The sequence below is a fragment of the Dermacentor silvarum genome, chromosome 8 (genome assembly GCF_013339745.2).
Source record: "Dermacentor silvarum isolate Dsil-2018 chromosome 8, BIME_Dsil_1.4, whole genome shotgun sequence".
Lineage (NCBI taxonomy): Eukaryota > Metazoa > Arthropoda > Arachnida > Ixodida > Ixodidae > Dermacentor > Dermacentor silvarum.
The window spans coordinates 121,565,743-121,587,884 of NC_051161.1; the positions used below are offsets into that span (position 1 = coordinate 121,565,743).

At 47.4% G+C, this 22,142-nt stretch overlaps 1 protein-coding gene across 1 annotated transcript in view; it reads left to right on the forward strand.

Annotated features, from left to right (window-relative positions):
• The first annotated feature begins 2,347 nt into the window (after positions 1–2,347).
• The window catches only part of LOC119461651 (microtubule-associated protein futsch), a 79,416-nt gene continuing 59,621 nt past the window's right edge, over positions 2,348–22,142 (forward strand). Inside the window, exon 1 of the mRNA XM_049671844.1 lies at positions 2,348–2,535. The gene's annotated coding sequence lies outside the window, so the exon portion shown is untranslated. The remainder of the gene's footprint in view (positions 2,536–22,142) is intronic.

Consider the following 22,142-nt stretch of genomic DNA (forward strand, 5'->3'; position numbering starts at 1 on the left):
TTCTCTTCCATCATACTTCACGCCTGCAGCAAGACCACCTTGCCCTTTGTGGTGTCTCCGGCAGCCACATGCGCGGATCTCCATCCCAGTAGTTACAAAGAAGTCCGATTGCGTACTTGTGCCCTGAATCAAGATGCTCTACATCTGCTGCATGATTCCTACTCTGAGAGAACTCACATTTATACAGATGGCTCTTCGACTCTGACCAGCTCTACTGGTGCGGTAGTTATTCCGTCGGCATCATTCTGTAATGAGTTCAAGATCAGCCACGTCACAACATCGACAGGGTCTGAACTTACCGCCCTCCGTTGCGCAGTGCTTTATGTGCACGAACAATCCCCAAATCAATGGGCTACATTCTGTTACTCAAAGTCAGCCCTACAGTAGCTCTTATCAGGTCTGCGCCGCAGCCCATATGAACAATTCGTTGCAGAGATACGATTACGCTACCATCAAGCCACGACATTGTATTTCAGTGGCTACCTGGGCACTGCAACATCACTGGCAATGAATATGCGAACAAAGCTGCCCCTGAGGCACATGATGGATGTGAAAGAATCTCAATACCATTGTCAAGAACGGATGCAGCGCGGCACCTCAGCAGTCTTGCCCATATTATAACTTTAAGAAAATGGAATACACCAGAGTTTACCAATCGGCGCCTATATGCCATGGACCCAGAGATGTAATTACAACGTTTACGGGTTTTAAACCAGAAGAAGAAACATTACTGTGCCGCCTGAGAATAGGAGTTTCTTTTACAATTTCCTATTCATTGCTAATTGTAATGGCGGACAGTGCCAACTGCAGCATATGTGGTGTTGAGGAAACCACCAGACATCTCTTATGTGACCGCCCCAGATACGAAGATGAGAGGATTGCCCTCCGGACAGCTTTGGAGCACTCAGACAACAGGCCTTTTATGGAGGTGAACATCTTGGGCCCGTGGCCTCGTGCGTCTGCTATGCGCAGGGCTACAAAGGCGCTTATGCGTTTTTTGAGGTGCACAAGCCTGTATGACCGCCTGTGACGAAACTCAGCGATGAACGCTTGACTGCGTATAAATGTGCAGGGTGTGAACTTTTCTCTTCCTTCTCCTCTTTCAGTCCCTTTCCCCCCTTCCCCAGTGCAGGGTAGCCTACCGGGTTCAGCCTGGTTAACCTCCCGGCCTTTCCCTTATGACTTTTCTCTCTCTCTCTCTCTCCATAAACATAATAATAATCATCATCATCCCCGCAGCTCTTTGTGAGTACATGCACCACTCAGGTATATGGTTAGAATGAGAGATACAAGTTTTATGATATGCTGGAGTTGTTAGCCTGGCTGTTCACCTGCGCATCATTTAGGTCAAGTAAATGAGTCGAAAATCTTTTACTCGCATTCACTTCACATGTTTACGTTATTCCCGCTGACATCGTAGCCGCGGGAGTCAGCGACGTCAGCCGGCATGGTCTGTTGGTTTTACGTCCATGCGTCAGACAACCACGTGTCAGAAACTGTCACCGTCGAATTTGCGTAGAGAAACCGCCGCGCCTGCTGCCAACAAGCCAATGAAGGGACTTGAAAAGCTGCCGACCCCGCCACCACGCGCGAGAGGTAATTTGTGGGATGTAACGAGAAAACTACCTCGACGCAACCTTGGGAGCCGTCTTGACGCGTGAATGTTTCGCTGCGTTTCCGGCGCTCCCAATCAGCTGCGTGCACCACGACGGCGAGGGTGGGGTATTCTCGACTAGACCTACTGTACATGCTACTGATCTCTACGACTTTCCCGAAAGACTGTCTGGTCTACTGCGCCGCAGCGTGAACCAGTTGCTCACAGCGTAGGCCGGGAAACATGTATATAAACGATCGAGGATACGCCGAAAAACAATGCCCGGGAAGTTACGAAAGAGCAATTGAAAGGGCGGAGAGCAAAGGTCGACCGACTCCCCCGCCAGATTTCCCACCCCGCCGACATCCTTCCCGTCAACCGCAAAAGCAGCAGCGAGGCCTCGTCGGCACAGCGTGTTTTCACTCGCCTCTGGAACGCGGCGGCGGCAACATTCCGACAGTCATTCTCGCCGTTTCACGAGAGAGTCTGTTGCGCGCGAGGAGCTGTCCACCTATGGAGGACAGCCCAACGGGTTTCGTGCGTTTCTCGTGCGCACTTTCTCCTCGACGTAAGCGCCGTTTTGGTGTTCTCCTCTCAAGCACCACCGCCGCGGCGCCGTTATCTCGGCCAGCTGGCCAACCGGCCGCAACCCTCTCCGCAATCCCCTCGCCTCGCACCAGCTCTTGCCCAGAGCGAGTGGCGAAAGGCGCTTCGCGTCCACCGCCAGTGAGCTTCGCGAAGTGGTGAGCCGAGCGGCCCGACAGCTGCGCTTGCGAAGACGAGCGTCACGGTTTGTCGAGCATACTACGGGGAGGACCGGTGGTGTGGTGCGCGTGTTTGTGTCCACGAGTGGCGGACGTCGCCGAGCGCTGCAAGCCGCCGGGATTTTATTTTTGTTTCGGCCCCCCTCCATCATACACCGACGTTGTCAAAAGCCTCTGGTGAGTGTCATCTGCATCCGTTGGGGCACGCCGGTGCTTTAAGGAACATTTGCTCTCATGCGACCAGCTCTAATGTGACAGTTTGAGTTCGTCGCTGCATGTGCATGATGTGACGAGGGAGGTGTAGGAACAGCAGCGGAGTTAAGGCAGCTCGTCTGGCCTCACCCTGGTTGAGAAAATAAGCAGCATAGGCTGCAAGGGACTCACACGTGCCCGTCGGACGTCTACAACATCTTGAATATATTGAAAAAAAAAAAAAAACGTTGTAAGAGAAAGGACGCATGTCGCATTTCAAAAGCCGAGTGAGTGACTGATCGATCAAGCGATTAAGAAGGATGCACTTTGGTGAGAAACTAACAAGTGCCTGTCATCGTCAATTGCGCAGCGTGGATGGCGGGAGAACATACCGCGCTGGCCTAACATATACCAGAAGCACGGTGTCCCAGGACGGTCCTCAGCGACCGCTGGGTTAGGAAGACACGCCGATTTGGTATGCTTTAATTGCGGATGTCCGCAGCAAGTATCGCGAGTCGACGTTCGTATATTTGTGTTCCCGGGAATAGCAAGTGTTGACAGTAACCGCCTGGACTGCGCTTATACGCTTGGACCCGCAAGATGGTTAACGCTTCTTTTACGTCACTCAATCGCACCAACTGGCCCTACATTCGTAGTATGGTGCACTTGGTTGGTGCTGAAATGCACATGTCATGCTCCTAGACCCGAACTGCTCGGAAGCCCATTATTAGTTATAATAATACCCTTATTAAAGGTTAGTAGAGTATGGATAGGGCGGACCGAAACACATTGGGCTTGTGTTACACATGTAAAATGTACGAGACAATCACCCTTGTTTTACTTTATCATCGCTTGTTGAATAAACACTTCTTTTTATTTTTGCCTGTAGTACGGAGCAGCACAGTACTACGTTAACAATATACATTCGTAGGTTCTAGGAGAGAGCACTTGAGAGCTATCTGTGATTTACCACATAAATGGACGATTTTGGGTTCGTTGGCGCTGTATACTGTTACAACTAAAGCGCAAGCGCGCAACGACGAAGTACCAGAAACCGGACACCATTTTTGCGCCACCTAGAACAACTTTATCTCACAAAACAGCGTCGGTGTGCCGTCTATATTTGGCAAGTAATCCTGACAAAAAGAAGAAAAAAACGCTGCGCTTTCCAGCCGCGGTCCATAAGCGCGCATGCTATTTTCACAGTAACACGCGCCCGTGCCCTTAACTAGTTACCAATTCATAATAGCTTTGCCTACAGGTAATAGCGCGACCGACGTCTTGTAACCTGTCAGTTTAGCAGGCCGCGTTACGTGCACGCGTGACAGGCTCTTGAAGGCTGAGCGCAAGGACGCGCGCTGTGCCGGCCGCCGCGCCTCCGACCTTATACGTGAAAAAGGGAGATCGAAAAACACTCACTCCGCGGTCGCACCTCGGTACACTTCGTGTAGCGGTCCGGCGCCGATCGCAACTAATCTCCAGTGTCCGAGCAGTGGGCCGTGTATCTATCAATACCGCAGTTGCTGGCTCATGTATAACGGTAAAACACTCGCGATTCGATTACGCGCAGGGCGAAAATGCGGGCGCAAGTAACGCGTTACATGCAGTGGACGACGCAGCAAGCAAAGGCGTGTCACGTCATTAATCACTTATCCGCGTCGCCGCGACCGCTGAGAGAAATTCACCCGCTCCACTTTCGCCGGTTCGTTTACGGTCAAGCGTGTGCGTGCGTGCGTGCGTGCGTGCGTGCGAGCTGGAGGATGTAAGGCCCAGCCTGGCAGGGAGCAGCTTATCGGCGGGATTATGCCTCTCGCGCCACGCAAGAGTCTCGCTTTAGCGTCGGTCGACTCGACGACGCGAGTTACGCGGTTACGCGAAAAAAACAGCGCGAGCACGCGGAGGTACTATACCTGCGATCTCGTCGGCCTCGACGACTTACGGCTTCGAAGTAACCGGTATTCAGAGCCGCTTCGTTCATACCGCGCCGGGGTCGCAGGTGAAATGCCTTTATCGCTAAGCGGCGGGATTCTAAAAAGCCGCGAGCACTGCTCGTCCATCCGGCGCTGCCTGTGCGGGAACCGACGTATACATACACCGCGAGAACGCTTCCAGCCGCTTGTCGCTAAGGCGGACTTTTTTTTTTTTTTTTTTTTTTTTTTAAGCGACGCCGGTTCGACGGTGCATGGCTGTTCGGCTCGAGGAAAACCAGCTACGCTATGGGTGGAGAGGATAGCGCTGGTTGGTGATCCATTATTATTGCGGCGCGAAATGGCGCGAGAGACGAACAAAGAAAGAACGACGCGTCACTGAGTGCGGCTAAATTTATTGCTGTACGCTCGTGCGTGTATACGTCAACGCGGAAGCACCGCGAGTCACGCAACGTGAGGAAAGTCCGAAGCGTATAGTATACAGATAGGTCGTGATAGAAGCCACGTGACAGGAAGGGCCGTTCGCGTATTATCAGTGCGCACGAACTCCGATTGACCAATTATTATGTAACGATTCTTTTCGTTTTACATTCTTTCTTTGTCATTTGCCATAGGCTGGCATGGTGCCAGGTCTGCGCTATCGCCAGTATCAGCCCTTGCTGCGACGGGTGATAATAATTATAAAAAAATGAATGGTATCGAAAAATAATAATTCTTACATAATGCGCCTCTCTTGCCCGTGTTCACAAAAATTATTATCATTGACCGTTTCATCAGTATCGCTGGCCGATATTACAAGGGAACACATTTCTTCAGCGAAAACAACCGGGCAGCGTAAAACCGCTTATACAACGAAGCGTATTGCGGATTGGAATCGACACGGATACTAGACGTGTTGCCTTTACTGTATTGTTTAGCAACATTTTCTAAAACCCCGAAACGACCGATCAATTCTCAAGAGTATTCCTTTGTAAGAAATGTTTGTCACTGTCCGGTTACTTTCGCTAGTACGTTCTGCTATGACGATTCGTTACTTGATTGGTTATTTGCATCAAAGAACGCGTGCTGTGCATTTCATTTCAGCTACGTCTGCTCACATACGGTTTCTGATATATGAACCAGGAAACAAAACAATACGAGGGGTAATGAAAATCTAAACCAAAGCAAGCTGCGAATGTATAGCGTAGTTAAACGGGCTTCAAAGACAGGCGCGCCATTTAACCGTAAGTGCCCCAGGAAACAAACAAACGTGTGCATTGTTCGATGCCTTCTTATGTGGAAGGGCCAAATCGTTCCTCGTTGATTTGGGGCTCGTATTCACAAGGTAGATTGTAAGAGCTGCTCGAAAGAACAGTTGCCATTCAATAGGGATGTCGAGGATTATAAAAGCAGAGGCGCCCAGCCATTCATTAAAGACTCGTTGGTATACAAGATGCTTAGGACGGCTGTTAGGAACGATTAAGCACCATAGCGTGGTTCCACGCAATAAAGTGCGCCCGTGAGGACATACCGCTGGCTTATTTGTAAACTCATGTGCCCGAAACAGCTGACCCAGCTGACCAGCTGACCCCAGTGGAATCAATCTTGTATACAGTTGAACCCGGCTATATCGAATCTGAAGGCTACTACAAAGAAGTTCAACACATAGGTAATTGGAGATTTAAAATGAAAACGTTATACGAAAAATTTCAAGGGGATTTTACTGCTGTTCGTTATACACGATAATTCGTTATATGTGGGTTGGATATATCCGAGTTCGACTGTAATTCAATATTCGTGGTTTTGAGAACTCGTAACCTGATCGCTGGTTGGTTGTAGCAGTTATTTTTCTTCGCATTCCTGCCGTTTTCCAGTAATTTCTCGATCTAAAGGCCTGGGAAATTTGTTTCGTTCTCAATACCTCAGCTATATCAATTTCGACATTCGTTTACCCACCGTGATGTCGTAGCGGCTTTGGCATTGCGCTTGTAAGCCCGAGGCCCCGCGGGATTATAATCCCGGCCGCGGTGGCTGCGCATTTCGATGGGGCCGGAATGCAAAGACCCCCGTGCACGTTAAAGAAACCCAGGCAGAGAAAACTAATCCGGAGTGCCTGACAACGTCGTGCCTTATAATAATATCGTGTTTTTGCCACGTAATACATCAGCATATATTTGTTTTACATTTAATTTCGACGTGTGTTCAACCTTCCTCGTATGATTTATGTTGCTGTTGTTTGCTTTTTCTCGCTCCGGTTCCACCTCATTTCCTCCCGCTGCTCCGATTGCGGCGTCGCTCGGTTTGCGTTCGGCGAGCATTCTTCGTTGCTGTCACATTAGCCCCGCAAGGCGGGCTTGCTCCTCCGTAAGAATCAGGTTTGGCCGCCTCGCCCGGGTCGCTCGCGGTTTCCTAAGAGGCGTGTGTAGGGTCATCCTGTGGGAGTGGTGGCGAAATAGAATTCCGTGGCACACACTCCACCCGTCTCCTCCGCGAACACGAGCCTCAACTGCCGCCCCACTGACAGTCAGTGCAACCGCGGCCAATGGCTTATTAAAGGGAGTTAGCTTAGACTGATAAAGGGTTATTTCAGAGTTGTTGGAAACGTCCGTGAGAACTATAGTCTGTCAGATAGTCCACTCGAACGCAAAAACTTCAAGAGTACCTCTATTGACTTGTTGTGTGACGACTGTATAACCTCCTGTATGTTTTTAATACTTTTTATTCCGTGACTGCTTTTTCTCTGCCCTATTATTTCCGCCTTTCATTAACCCTTACCCTTTCCCCAGTTCAGGGTAGCAAACCAAAATCTTTTCGGGTTAACCTCCCTGCCTTTCCCACTCTGTTTTTTTTTCTCTCTCTCTCTATTTAGGAGTTGTGTTTTCGATAACTTCGCAGTAGTAGGTTAATTACATGAAGAGAAAAGGAACGTCAACGCTCAATTTTTTTTAACAGCGCGGATACGTCAGCATGACGTCAAGCATCTTGATGCAACATTTCGTATTTGACGCGTCTGGCTGAGTAAACGTTCTCGAAACTTGCCGAGTCCAGTCTTTGGCTCCATTAGAAAACAATGTAGTACATGTTTACCGATGGAAAATTGATTAGGCCTGAGCAGACCCTACGAAAACCCATGACACCACGGCCAGCTTGTGTGGGAACTTGGAAGTAGCGTCGGCGCTGCCACCCACCTATCATTTAAACTGCGTTCCTTTTTAATTTCCAGCTTATCAAGGCTTTCCTCGTGATCTGGGCGGATTTTTATCGTATTGTAAACGGATAATCTACTAGTAAAGCTCAAGGAACGCTCTTGCTTTAGTGTCGCTTAAACTAGGGGAATTCGAAGCCTAAATAACTGTATATGTCTTTGGTAATGCGAAACTGAAGCCCTATCTCCTAACGATCAATTTCATTTTCCACTCCTTTGGACCTTTGTCATTCGCATTATATGAAGCTGAACCCGGATATCGCTGGGATCGGCAACCGACAAGGCGAATGTTTGGAAAAGAAATATAATAAATCTCTCGAAAATTCAGGGTGCCGTCGGGAAAGTAACGTGAAGCGCTTAATCACTCCTTAATGTAGACACTGACTATTCTTAGGCAACCTAGAGGCAAATTTTTCGTTATAAAGCGTCTTGAGGCTACGGTATCACATAATTTCTCAGTCGAGGTTCGTTGGGAAACTCTTGCTATAGGTGCGGTCCACCGGTAACTATAACTATTTTTACTCTTTAAACAGTGAAGTCACCGGATCAGGCCGTGCAGGAACAGGGGAATGGGGGGTCGTAAAAGACTTGTTTCCCTCACAGTAACCTGTAGTTTCACAACTTAGACATTGAAAACCCAAATAACTTTAACTAAGGCTTTACAAGTCCTTGTGAAGAAAAACACTTAACACCGAGGTACTTTATAGGGCGCGTCCTATGAAGGATACTTTATTCCGTTGGAGAATTCGTGTGGCGATGACCTCACGTTCACGTTTACCTTCCTGGCATCTCGCCGCGTGCTTGCGCGCGAGGCCTTTTTTATTTTTTTAGACGTGCAGCGCTTTTGTAGAGTCGCTCATGGCCGTTGGTGCTTCGTGCGGAGCTATATACAAATTTTTCGTCACTCGAATGTTTGCGTAACCTTTGCGCTGCCTATAAATATGCCTGCCCACCTCTCCGCCTTTGGTTGAATAGCGTCTGCCGTCAAAGCCAAGGTAACGCTTCCTACTTGGCGGTCGTCCTCGCGACTGACTCGCTAATTCATGTGGCCGTATTGTCGCATTCTTCTCACGAGGGAAAAAAACGCAGTCGTAGGTCATGGAATCTGAAATGAATGGTGGAGTCTGTCCGTTATTTATATACATGTATCACGGTACGTTCCAGAGTAACAGGGCGTCCAAATCCACGCCCCAGCGGCTGATCTTCGTGGTTGCGAGGTTTGCAAAGAAACATTTTTGAGTTAACGACAGCACTTTGTTGCGAAGAATTCCTTCTCTTTTTATAAGATATGTTTAAGGATGGAAGCGTTGAGGGCGCCGGTTACTAGTCTCCTCTTTCATATGAAATATTGTGCATAAATGTTCTGTAGCTCCCGCAAGCAAGGAATAACTCAGATGTAGCGAGATCATTTGCAAAACTCAAATTCTGAAATTGTTCCCGATCGTTCACTTATGCATTCGTATCATGCTTATAGGATTTTGTTAGCAAGTGGCAGTGACGCGCAGTTCAGACTGGCAGCTTAATATCCTAAATCATGTCAAGACGCGAGACGATCTGTTGTGCATGCACTTTTCAAACAAATGTTCCTTGTTGCGATCGCAAGACAGTTTTTACCCACCGGGGAGTTTCATCAGGCCGCGGGTCACGTTTTGTCGACGATGCAAGTTGGAGTGACTGGATTATAATAGATGAATGGCTAAAAATAAATAAAAAACGATAATTTTTATGCAAACAAAGCTTGCTTTTCAGGAAGGCCAGTTCATTTTCTATGTAGGATTCCGCTACAATTATCGCCGATTACTATGTGACGCCATGACAGACTACGTCAAGCGCCCACACAGATAATTGTTCTCTCTTCTCTCATCTCTCGCGCCCCTTTCTTCTTGCCCCTCTACACAGTAGCCAACCGGTGATATCCTCTGGTTAGCCTCCCTGTATTTCTTTCAGATATATATATATATATATATATATATATGATTAGCGATAAGATTTTACTAAAGATACAAACGAGGGAAGACAATCGAACTGTTCGCTAGTCCTAACGCACTCCCATTTTAAGTGCAAGTTTCTTTTGTGCCGTACTCTGCATGGGACAAAAAGAAAAAAGAAAGATTTGAGCCTTGACCAGGTAAGTTCACCTCGATTCTTCACTTAGGTTAGCGACTTCTTGCTTCGCCTTCTCTCTCTGTTCATCACGGGCTCTTCAGAGTAGCCCCGTCGTTGACCACCCAAGAACTCAGCTGCATGGCAATAATCGCAGCAACTAACTGCATCATGAGAAGAAGAAGCCTTTCACCGCGGCTTAAGCGAGTGACGTGAGAAGCAAAAGCCACTTTCTTTCTCCAAGGGTGCACCGACCGCGTATCACACGCGCACATGCGGGAAGTGCAGGTGTTTTTCATTCTGTTCACTGCAACGCGGTTTTCCGCTGCCCGAAATTGCTCGGAGGTGTTTCCTCAGCGTGCCCCGTGCGTTACAGGCCTGCTAACCTGTTTTTACTTATGCAGTTGTAAACCACCGCGAGGGTTGTTGTTGTTTTAATATTTTCATATCTTGCGAAGCTGTACGGCCCACCGATTATGTTACAACCTTACTTACAGAGCTAGTTGCGCTAACGCGAACCTTAGCCAAGTCGTGCTCACTATTACGATGACGTTTAATGCGAAGCATTTTTATCCGAGTGCAGTCACTTTTTTGCGGGAGGGGTGGGGTATCTCGCCGTTTTGGTGGGCAAGTCCCGGTGATGGTGCAGTCTAAAATTATGGGTCACAGGGGCGAGTTGGGGCTGTGGCCTCTGGTTTACTTTGCTTTCAATGTTGTATATCTTGCCAACGGAAACATACTGTCTCAGCTATAGTAAATACAAGCACTACAGCATATAATCTCGTACATAACCATTCTCTACACAACAGTTACATTATTCGTACAACCGTTCTCTGCAAATCACTAATGCTTCGCATTACGTAGACATCAGGTACACTTGAGTCTGCCAATTTCTTTAGCTCCGCTTTTGCCTCTCGCTGCTCTGATTGCTGTATCCATGTTGAAAAACCTGGTGCTGAAATCTGTGTTATCTTAGGTGTTTCACGATTTAGACGCCGTCAGGCACGTAGCTATTCTTGAACAGGGATGGCCATCCAACGCATTCTTGACTGTAGGATGTTTTAGAAATAACGCACCCAGACGTCCTCGCGTACCGTAAACGTACGCCACGGCCTGCTTGCGTTTTTGCGTATTTCTGTTCCGTTTTTTTTTTTTTTTTTTTTTTTTATGCGACCGGTGATTTGCCTCCCTTTACTTTGGGTGCGAAAAACCTAAAAACTCCCTGCTATTGATGTTCTGTTTGCGTTTTACAACGAAGCTGTTTGTGCAACTCGAAGCGCTGTCGAAAGCTTTATGCGCATCTTGCCTCAGTGTTCTGCAAAAATGAAATGTTGCACCTCGATTAAGTGTGCATGAAATTGGGAGCTTGGCCTAAATTGAAGATTGTGGATTAATTAGGGGTCAATTACTTGATTCCCGTTGCCACCAATTAAAAGGTCTGCTTCAACTTACACGAAATACCCGGTATATTGCGGCCTATGCACTTCTAAAGATATTAAACCCGTCAGTTTCGAATGTCGTTCCATTCTTAGATAAAGCGGGAAGATATTCCTCTAGGCTACGCGTATGTGACCGGCCGCTCTCACGGTGTATAACAGCATGCGCTCTCATACACTGAGAACGCACTAGGTCACTGGATTAAGACTGATTGCCCCGACTAAGTGACGGGTAGCCTTCGCCGCCGGTGGCCTCCGTGGATTCGTGGCGGCTCACTGGTCTCGCGTGACGCTGCAAATCGAAAGCGCGTGCGATGGTTCACGCTAGCGATAAACTGTCCGCGAGACGAAGTCAAGCTATCAGCGATGACCGCGCACGCGATTTCGATTTGCGGCGTCACGCGAGACCATTTGCCGCGCGGCGCTAACGCGTGCTGACCACCGCGACGACGCTGGCGCTTTCTCGCGCCTGTGCACTTCCGCGAGGCCACCGGGTCGGCCCTCGAGCTGGTTTCAATCATTCGAAGTGCGCGTTCAAGCTGGAGTAGCGCAGCGTGGTACCAGTGCAGCGTGGTCACTGCGTGAATATGTGAAAAGTCGAGCGTGTTTTTTTTTTTTCTTAATCTTTTTACTTTGTCTTACTGACAGGTTCCCTTTTCAAGTACACCCGGCGACAAAAGTTTACGGACCACGGGATTTCAGAAAACGTTCAGTTCCCGAGCAGCCTGAAGCAGTAGCCATAAAACTGCATACGACAATGTTGCTAGCATTATCTAGTCGAGGCCCGAAATGCAAATACCAGGCAAAGTTGTGAGGCTGCGGAGATATTCAGGTTTTTCTCAGATTTCATGGTCCGTAATATTTTGTCGCCGGATGAAACAGATGCAGTGACTTAATTCAACGAGCTCTGCAACAACTCTCGCTCACATACCTATATATTCTTGCTTTTTCTCCCGCTACAGTCATAATTCATCATTCAAAAATGCGCTTGTTCAGGCACGGTCATTCTGGTTCACCAGCAGTCGTATACCCGGGGTGCTGTTCTGGACATAGTCATTGTCCGTCATATTGTCGAATTCTGTGACGGAGGCATGCTGAGCTAAACCAGATTGCCAGTAGAAGCCCTCTGAGCCACTCAGTGATGACAAGATGTCGAATGTGACAATGCGGCGGAATTTGACAATTTCCAGAATCGCGACCGCGCTCCGTTTTTGTCTTCGGCGAGGCCGATTAGACAGACACTGGAGTCACCGATCATATCAGAAGTATTATAAGGCACGGGCTGCTAACTTGCAGAACACGACGCTGGGCCTGAGACTTGAAATGTGGCTCACTGCTCAGGGACACCGCCACGTCCGCGTCAACGCTCCCTGTCACCGTACTCGTCACCCCATTACCTTCTTCAACCCTTTTAATCACTTTCATTCTACCACGGTTGCAAAGCACGCGGTCTCGGGCTCATACCTACTCCCTAATCTGAGCACCTTCTTTGTCACTGTCCATGCTTTGACACTAAACGACGTATTCTCCAAGCTAAAATCAACCTGTTAGGTAACAAAACGTTCTCGAAAGAAAACATCCTTGGGCCATGGCCTATGCTTTTCTTGCATGCAAAAGGCCACAGAAGCCTTTCTGCAGTTCGTGAAGAATACTGGATTCTAAGAACGCTTGTGACGGCGGCGATTCTTCTTTGACTGTCTCTGCGAATGACTGACTCTATTATTTTTCTTTTCTGTCCTTATCTGTTCTTCCCTCTTCCCTTCCCCTAGTGAAGGGTAGCCAACCGAGCACGTCCTTGGTTAACCTCCCTATCTTCCCCTCTTCATTTCTCTCTCTCTCTCTCTCTCTTGCTTCATCTATCTACAGTCCTAGCTCCGAACTGTTCATAATCAGTCATCGTAACAATTTATCATAATGAATTAACAATTGAAAATTATATGGCGTCGTCCGTGCCAACAGCTCACTTGTTGCGCTTCCGATGCAAAGCCGGAAACGCCAGCAAGGACGCCGGCAAGGACTCCGAATACATGACTTTGATGCACGACTTCGCAAACGTTTTACATCTTTTAGGGAGCCAAGGCGCTTCTTCTCTTTAGTGTTCGCATCTTGCGTTGCTTGCATTCATAAGCTTATGTCATTCAACAACCCCCCTGGTTCATTCTGCCATTCGTGGGCTTTCACTTTGGTTTCAAGTTTGGCAAGAGTTCACTGCCTTCTAAGCTCCCTTCGCCTCTTTGTCTGCCAAGTTCATCCAAGCCACGTTCCGAACCGGAAGACGTATCAAGGTCCGCTGGGTTTCTCTGGCGTGCTGCCGGCACAGTGGCCACCACCTGAGATCGTTATCTTTCAGACCTTCTGCAGTACGTCTGGAATTGAGCAACAACACACGATTGCGCTATAGGCGGGATACGAACCACACGGGGATTCGTGCTGTGCCCACCTCTGCTTCGTGTGGGCCTTGAAAGTCGGGAATATAAGCAAACGCGCTCACGGTTGATAAATGAAGGCGCGTTGATTCACGAAGTAGAACATTTTTAGAAGACATTATGGGCCACTTTTCACTGACGAAAAGCCACTTGAAATGTCTCCGGCTCTGAGCGGAATCAAACCCATGACAACATATATTCAGACAATCTTGTCTGAAAATATGGGGTGATTATCTTTTAAGTTCTAACGGAATTTTTTAAAATCGTCTGCTGCAGATAACGTAATTCTAGTCCTTGAGCTGGATTATTCAGAGAGGCGGACATTACTTGCAGGAGAAATCGAAACAAGTATTCAACTAATGAACAAAATTCACTAATTAACTTCCTAATTAATTACTTTGCGGCACGTACTGCAATTTACGAACTGTAGCCGGTGAGTTTGTAAGGCGTATACACTTGGACTGAATTCCCGGGATAACACCAGTCTTGGAGATGCGCGCCATCAAAGTCGCCGTAAAAATGCGGTGTTGTTCCACTTAATTTTTTTTAACAAGACACTCTTTTACGCATTCAAACACAAAAGTAACTGGAACGCCCGTGTATTTCGTCCGACACTTTGGGAAATATCTCGAAACTTGTGTCACCCAGCAGATTCGAGTGGATACGTCTCGTAAACTCACCGGCTACAATTCGTAAATTCCAATATATCCAGTAAAGCAATTATTCAGGAAGGTAATTAGTGATTTTTTTTCATTTGTGCAATATGTGTTCTCTTGCTATTTTGCTGTTTCTTTTGCTAGTAATGTCCGTTTCTTCGTATAATCCAGCTCAAGGGCAATAATTATGCTATGTGCTACAGGCGATTTTTAAAAATTCCGAAAAAAAAGAACAAGTTAGAAATGATCCCTCCGTTTATATACACATGCGCCACGCGCGGACTTTGCGGCGTTTCCGCTAGGTGGCGTAGCGCGTAGAGGAACCCGGCTGCGTACACGCGTCGTCCATGACGCGTCTCTGCGGTGGCCAATACGGTTTGTGGCTACATTCCTTCAATGTGAATCGCATTAACGTCCACGTTTATCGTGAGATGGTCTCTGCCGGAATTTTTTATCGATTGCAAGCGATTGCCCAGTTAAACATGCTTCCTTTATCATCATTATTTTTTGTGCATTTTAATTCAGACGACGTCATTCATTTTCTTGCATCTGTCAATTTGAAACTTTATTTCTACATTCATTTAGCGTTTACCACCCGAGTTTTTGCCTAAAGTGGGTGTGATCCGGAAGTTCAGAGAACAACAACAACGATAATAATAATAATAATAATAATAATAATAATAATAATAATAATAATAATAATAATAATAATAATAATAATAATAATAATAACAATAACAATAACAGCCTATATGAGAGCTGTCACTGAGAACTGCCAGAAAAATAGACCCCTCAGTACATCAGACCAAGGCTGTGAGAAATCGCTCATACAGCTCAGCTGTTTTTGACGCATCAGTTGCTCGGGTTGGCACACATCTGCCAAGGATATTTTCCACCTTTTTTCTTCCTTAGACAGCGATGCAAGATTACTGTAGATCAAACTTTATTGCCCCATTCGGGATGCTGAGGGCCGTGGTAAAATGCCGCTACACGGACTTGGCTAGGACCACGATCCAGTACAAAGTACGATTAGTGAATATATAACCTCGCTTAACCGTTGGTACCATCACCAGAGTCATGGTCGTCTGCTTAGCCTGACCAGCTTGGTAGGCAGCGGGTATTAAGGATGGCACTCGCTATCGGGTGGCATTGTGGCCCAGGTTGACCTGATTCGCTGGGCAGCGAAGGTCAGGGCAGAGTCAGAACATTGCCACTTTTTATTTCCTTATTGGCAAGATTTTCTACGGTTAACACTTTGTTCTTTGTAAAGAAGGGTGCGGAAGGAATGCGGTAACGTACATTTGTGGTAATGCGCAAGATTGGCTTTTGTAACATATAGACACTATCGATATTGGTTCTTGTTGTAGTACACCATACAAGCGAACAGTACTGCATGCGTCAATGTATTATGGAGTAGTGAAGTTGTCTTTTTAAACAGAGAGGCAGTAGTTGTCTTAACTTACTAATAGTGCGAATTGAACGCGAAATACTATAGTTAGAATATTTTGTATATCATGATGAGCTTAGGAAGCAGAATTACGTGAAGTTCATTCACTATCCTCCTGCTGTTTTACAGGTTGCGTTCACTGACGTCATCACGTTTGCCGTGCTGACATGTCATTAACCCCGCAGAAGGAATCTATACCCATCGCCGTATATAGCTTGTTGGTTGCGGTGTAGCGCTGCTTAGCTCTAGGTCGCGTCAAAATTAATCCGCCCTACCGCGTGCCTCATGCGAGAGCGTGGTTTTGGCACGTAAAATCACAGAATTATTATTACTTTTTTTAGATGGAACCTATTGTCAGGCTCGCTCACTTTAAAAGTATTGTTGAAACAGCAAGCGGCGCTCCACTGTGGCGTCTGCGTAAAGTACGGCACCGAAAAGCGGAATTCGTTCGACATTACATCAGCTGGGACTGCATCACTTGTCATTCGAGTGGAGCACACCTCAGGGCAAATGTGACAGGGCAAGAAATCAATAGTGATCACGTAGGAGACGGTCGCGTTTATAGAGACAACCTGGAAGTTCATGATAGTTCTGTAGTATACGGGAACACACAGCGGGCGGTTATCACCCAGTGAGTGACGTAATGGTGTAGATGCAAGGTATTGTGCATGGTGCGCGCGTCGCTCTCTCGGAAGAACTGCACTTCGATACATGTGTCGAAGGCACAAGGCCCAATTCGTTTTTCGTGCCTCGTTCTTGAGGGTACCGTGTTAACCTGTGTATTTTCACATTCTCAGGTAATACGCGTGCTGTTAGCCTACGTACCGTCAACGCCCGCGGTCGTTTTGATGTTTGGATAGCTTTGGCCGGGTATAAGTTCAGCATGGATCCATGTAAATTTTACCGCAACTATTCATAGGTAAGCTTTCTAAACGTGTTATGGCACAACCCTAGTGCCACCGTTACTCACAGTTACTTATATACGATACAACAGGCACTATTCTTTAATATGACAGTAAAACACTTAAATGTGAATGCACGCATAATTCTGAAGGTTCCTCTGATAAAGTATACAGCGTACGCCTTGTTACGGCGCTCGGTTCAAACGGGGTATGGTCGTACAAACTGATGACGGTAGGGCGCTCCTTTTCCATGCCATTCAGGCACCCCATAAAAAATTTAATTATGGGGTTTTACGTGCCATAACCACGATCTGATTATGAGGCACGCCGTAGTGGGGGACTCCGGAAAATTTAGACCACCTGGGATTCCTTAACGTGCACCTAAATCTAAGTACGCGGGTGTTTTCGCATTTCGCCCCCATCGATCAGGCACCCCATAGTTACAAGGTGTGTCAATATTTGTTCGTTAACCCTTCGACGTTTAGTTTCTAAAGATTTCAATAAAAACGCAAACGACAAAAAAAAAGGGGCGACCGAAGGCCATTTTGGCCATTCGTTGAGATTCCGCAAACTCGCCAACACAATCGTAATGCAACGCTCTCCGGAGTCGTCCATTTCTGGCTTTGAATATTGTAGTCGCATTGTCATCATAGTTTGGAGGTTGACAGCGTGATTTCGAGCCTCTGCAGTCGCAAGCGGAGGCCACATCGAACGCACTTGGGATGCGAAGCGTGCAGCCTCCACGTGCGGAGGGGGAATTATCTCGGCGCAAACAGCGGCGCATGCCAGCAGGATCTCGTCACCTGCCGCATAAAGTGCGAGCGTAAGCTGGCAGCGCGTTTCATTGGCGAGCCTCGATCTGCCTTCTCGTATTTCTTTTATGTTTTTGTCTTTTTCATTTCTCCTTGATCGTAGTCCAGTGCTTCGTATTATGCTTTTCTGTGCGCGGTATTTGTGCACAACGTCTTTTTATTTCTTCCATTTCTTCCTTCGCTTCCAGCACGTTCTTCTCCTTTTTTTTCTTTTATTCCTGCCGTTCACAGACGGTAATGCCTCGAAGGGGCAGCGTCAGGTGCCCGCGGCATCTTAAGAAGCAACAGCGCTGCTTCATGGCGGCTAAAAATGCCACCTCGTCACAGAGGCAAAGGGAGGTCGGTTGTTCCCGGTTGTATCCGCCATTAAACGGGCACGCGCGGCGCGCACTGGGACGGCGCAGGCGCCCGAGGCGACGTCCACGAAGGAAAGACGACTTACAATAACAAGAAGACATCATTCTTTTTCAATTTTTTTTTTCTCTTTTAGCTCAGGGCGACGGTATCGGGCGAAAGCTGCTTGGCGTTTTCCGCGTGTTGCGCGGGTGCTATTTGGGGGCGACGTTGTTGTCCCTCCCTTACTACATTCCCTCACTTTCTTTCTTTCTCTCTCACTCTCTCATAACATGAGCGACGCCACGGTAGGCAAATATAAAAATTAACAAAGAAAAGAATGCAGGTCTCCACTGGAGCCGGCCGGATACGAACACACGCAAGTCTCAAACGGCAGTAGCGGAAAGAGGCGCCGTAATGCGCGCGCGCGCGCGCACGCACACAGACTTCGGCCACTGCCGTCGGAAATCGCGCGGAGAGTGCGGCCTAGAAAAGGCAAACCAGGAAGCGGCGGACACTTCGGAGCGGAGGAGATCGCAACACCAGGTTGGTGGGAGGGGGAGTAACCCGTGTTAGCCGCCGACAAGGCCTACTCAAGGCTGCCTACTCATGACGTCGACAGGGAGAGGCTGTGGAGCTGAGTACTGAAGGGAGGTTCGAGGGGGTAACCAGGGGGGGGGGGGGGGGGGGGCACGCCGGCCGGCCTAGCAGATCGCAGTGGAGCGTCGCCGTGAATGCGACGGTGTTGTACGTGTGTCGCACTCTTTGGCGCATCGGAGTAATCTGTGCCGTCGTCCAAAACAAGCCGGAACCGCGGTTCGGCTGAAATTCACATTCCGCCGGCGAGTCGAGGCGAGAGCACGAGGTGGCCGCCGCCTCTCCCTCCCTCAATGCGACCCGCCAGCGTTTACACGCACCGCGCGAGGTACGACTTATAACTCCGTCCGAAACTATATAACCTCTCTTGTCGCAACAGTGCGATTCGCCATTATATAGCGCGTCGCCGCTGTTTAGATGAACGCGATGCGCTAGAAACGCGATGCGATACGACGCTTGTCGCGTTAGTGTGAACGCCGATCCAGAATCACCTGACGAAAGCAGCTGCTGGTGATGCTGCTGCTCGTCTGGTGCGTCGCGGTAAAGAAAATGCGCTTCACTATAGTCGACGGGACTTCTAGAAATTTAGGGCGCGCGCAAGCCCACAGCGTGCAACTCGCTGCGAGCGAAAGTTCGAGGAGACCCACTTGTTCTTACAATGCTATACCTGAATCACGCACCTTCCGTCGCTACAGCGGTGATTTGTCAGCAAGTGGTGTAAACATTTAACGATGGCCAAGAGCTTTGAAAGTATCTCAAAATGAAACGGAGAAAAACGTGGCCATATGTTCTGAAGTTAACTGAAACTGAAACTCTCGTAAAAAAAAATTTCAGTTAGACTATAATTTGCTGATTTTGGCATCTGAAAGTTTTGATTTTGGCGGGTCTGAAATTTTTTGTCGGTGAAACACTTCCTTCACTGTGATCGCATACAGCAATGCGTGCTTCTACGTTCATATATTCAAATTATCACAAAAAAGAAAGGAAATCCACCTTGGAACTGCAGCACGACGTGTTTCGTCGTTCTCGGTGTTTTCGTAAGCTTTAGCTGCAGAAAGCATGTCGAACAGTTCTCCTAACGGGGGCTTATTTCTCGTTTTCGAATGGGACACACAGATAGTATAAACTTTCATGGCAATGTGTTATCCACTGAGACAGTCAGAGACACCGAGTAGATCAGATAATATCTGATCGGCCGGGGCCTTTACCTGCAGTGGAGGAATGTCAAAACTACAGGACCAATGGATATCGGTGCACATGGTGCTGCGTTTGAAAGTCATTTTGGGCATAGAAGTTGAGAAATGAAACAAATGAAGTTAGGATTTAAACAAAATATAGCAGTAAAACTGATGCTTTTTTTCGTTTTTTTTTTTCAATTTTAGAACGGAACGGAGACCTCAGAACGGGTGAATATTGCTGAAAGATGGATGAACTGTTGAGTCCATATTGAGAGGCGAACTGTATGTTGCTGTTATTGATAACACCATATGTAAGCGAAGTTTTCATGTATATGGAACGGGGCAAAGACAACTTACCTTCAGTTACCATTCAGTTAACATTTAACATTCACTTAAATTCGGCTAACACTGAATGAAGCACGTCCTCTTGCACGTCCTCTTGAAAGGTCCATGAGCTCTTTTCTGTGGAAACCGCAGGTAGGATCTCCTGATTTGTTGGATCTTCCTTTAACCCTCCTCAACGCACCCGCACACCACAAAGCAAGAAAAAATTTACACAACAGGCATATCCAAGTTATTATTGAAATCGAAATGGCGCGAAACTTATTTCAGTTAGCCAAGTAGCAGCGTTAGCAGACAACATGCGCAGAAAGAATGCACTGCTTCAAAAAAAAAAAAAAAGTAAAATGAACCGCCTGGCCTCGTGATTACTTAAGTTTGGTAAACACGAGGTGCATGTGTGGCATTGTTGCATCGATTGCACACTCACACCACTGTGCTAATTTATTTCTACGGACATGCTTAATGTCCTTTTGTACACCCTTGCATGGTGTATTATATGCAGAATAAAACGTGCCACCTAAAATTTAGTCCACATAAAGTTAGCCGATTAGTGACCATTGGCCTCGCTAGACCGCTATTCTGTCCTTCGCGAATCACTCACTGTATACAGCATCACTCCAACAGTTTCACGCGATATCAAACACGAGCGGCAAGCCACAGTTTCCTCTGGCTTGATTTCTCTCCGCTTTAAGTAAGCACGCTGAATACAAGGAGCCGTTCCGCGTGATTTGAGGGCAACCATCCATTGCAGGACGGATGTTTGTGCTTTTTAATATACGCGAGGCACCGTAGCCATTTAAAGGAACTACCTTCTCCCACATGTCTTTTTTTTTGTATTGGTATTTTCGATAATGACGCGTGTTTAAATGTGACGCAGTTTTGGAAACCGTAATTAAGCGTATGCGTCGGCACCTTGGTCGGCCTCACCAAATAACAGCCGCGTTTTCTCAAGCATGGAGAAGAAAAAAAAAGGAAAATAAGCAGGCGCACCTCGCTGTTCGATTTCCTCCTGTCGATGCCAACGTCCTTTCGTTCGAGGCCACGTCTTGGTGTACGAACCATGATGCGCAGCTCCGATAAAACGCGGATACGGAAACCGTGTTTACCTTCGACTGAAACATTAGCGGCACCGTTTTTTTTTTTTTTTTGAGTAGCTCTTCGTCAATGCCAACGAAGAGAGAAAGGCGAGAGAAAAGAGTATGGTGGCAGGTGCCGGTGCCCTGTATGAAGGTAACTGGGACAGAGTACAGGCAGTGGGCAAGAAGGATCCGATTCCGGCGCCTTCCTCAAGGATGTTGTTGTTGTTGTTCTTCGTGTTGTTGTTATTAGTAATGTTGTTGTTGTTGTTGAAGCAGCGTAAGCGGAGCGCCACTGCCTTCTCTTTCGGCCAGAGTCACACATTCCTGGCCGTACATTTTCCTGAATGACAGGGAAGCCACTGTTGCCCTCACCGACAGTGGAATGTTGATTGCTTGCGCTAGTCGAGGCAATAGGAGAGGGTCTCGGCTGAGGACACACTGTGCTGGTTGATTGGTTGGTTTGCCTTTAAGAATGAGGGCTCATACCCACTAAATGTGGAATCGCATGAGTTAGACGGTTGGTCGAGTCTAAAAAGAAACACTAACAATAAATTCTCGTAGGATAAAAAAAAGGTAAAGTTTCAAATATTTAACAAAAATCGTCCCGATTCACCTGGAAACTTGTCAACGTGCCCTCGCAACCCTTCATTTACTAAACTCGTCTACTAATAAACGTGTTCTAAACGTTCTTGGGATAAAATGCTCCATCGGCGACGCTTTACAAATTTCTAGTTTGTAATCGATGTTTCCGATGGAGTCTGATCAAGAACCCTTCAAATGATCTCTGACACGTGATACCAACTACGCAGTCTTTCTTTCTTTATTATTATTTTTTTTGCACGCGTGACAGTCACGACGTGTTAGTTGTAGGACATGGTGCTCCAATCAATAAAGTCAAGAATATTTTAGTTGGTTTTATGTGGATGCGCGCACTGTATTCCAGGCGTTATTGGAAAAAAATAGTGCGCTATTTTTATTTTAACTTTCACTCCAAAGGTTGCGTCTTCCAATGGCCCAGGACGTACGGGACTATGGGTTCCCCTGTACCATGCGCATGCTATTTTCGTGTGGATCACTATTTTCTTTACTTTACCCGCCGTGTTGGCGTATTAGCTATGGAGTCGCGCTACTAAGCCCGAGGGCGCGAGTTCGAATCCCGGCCACGGCGG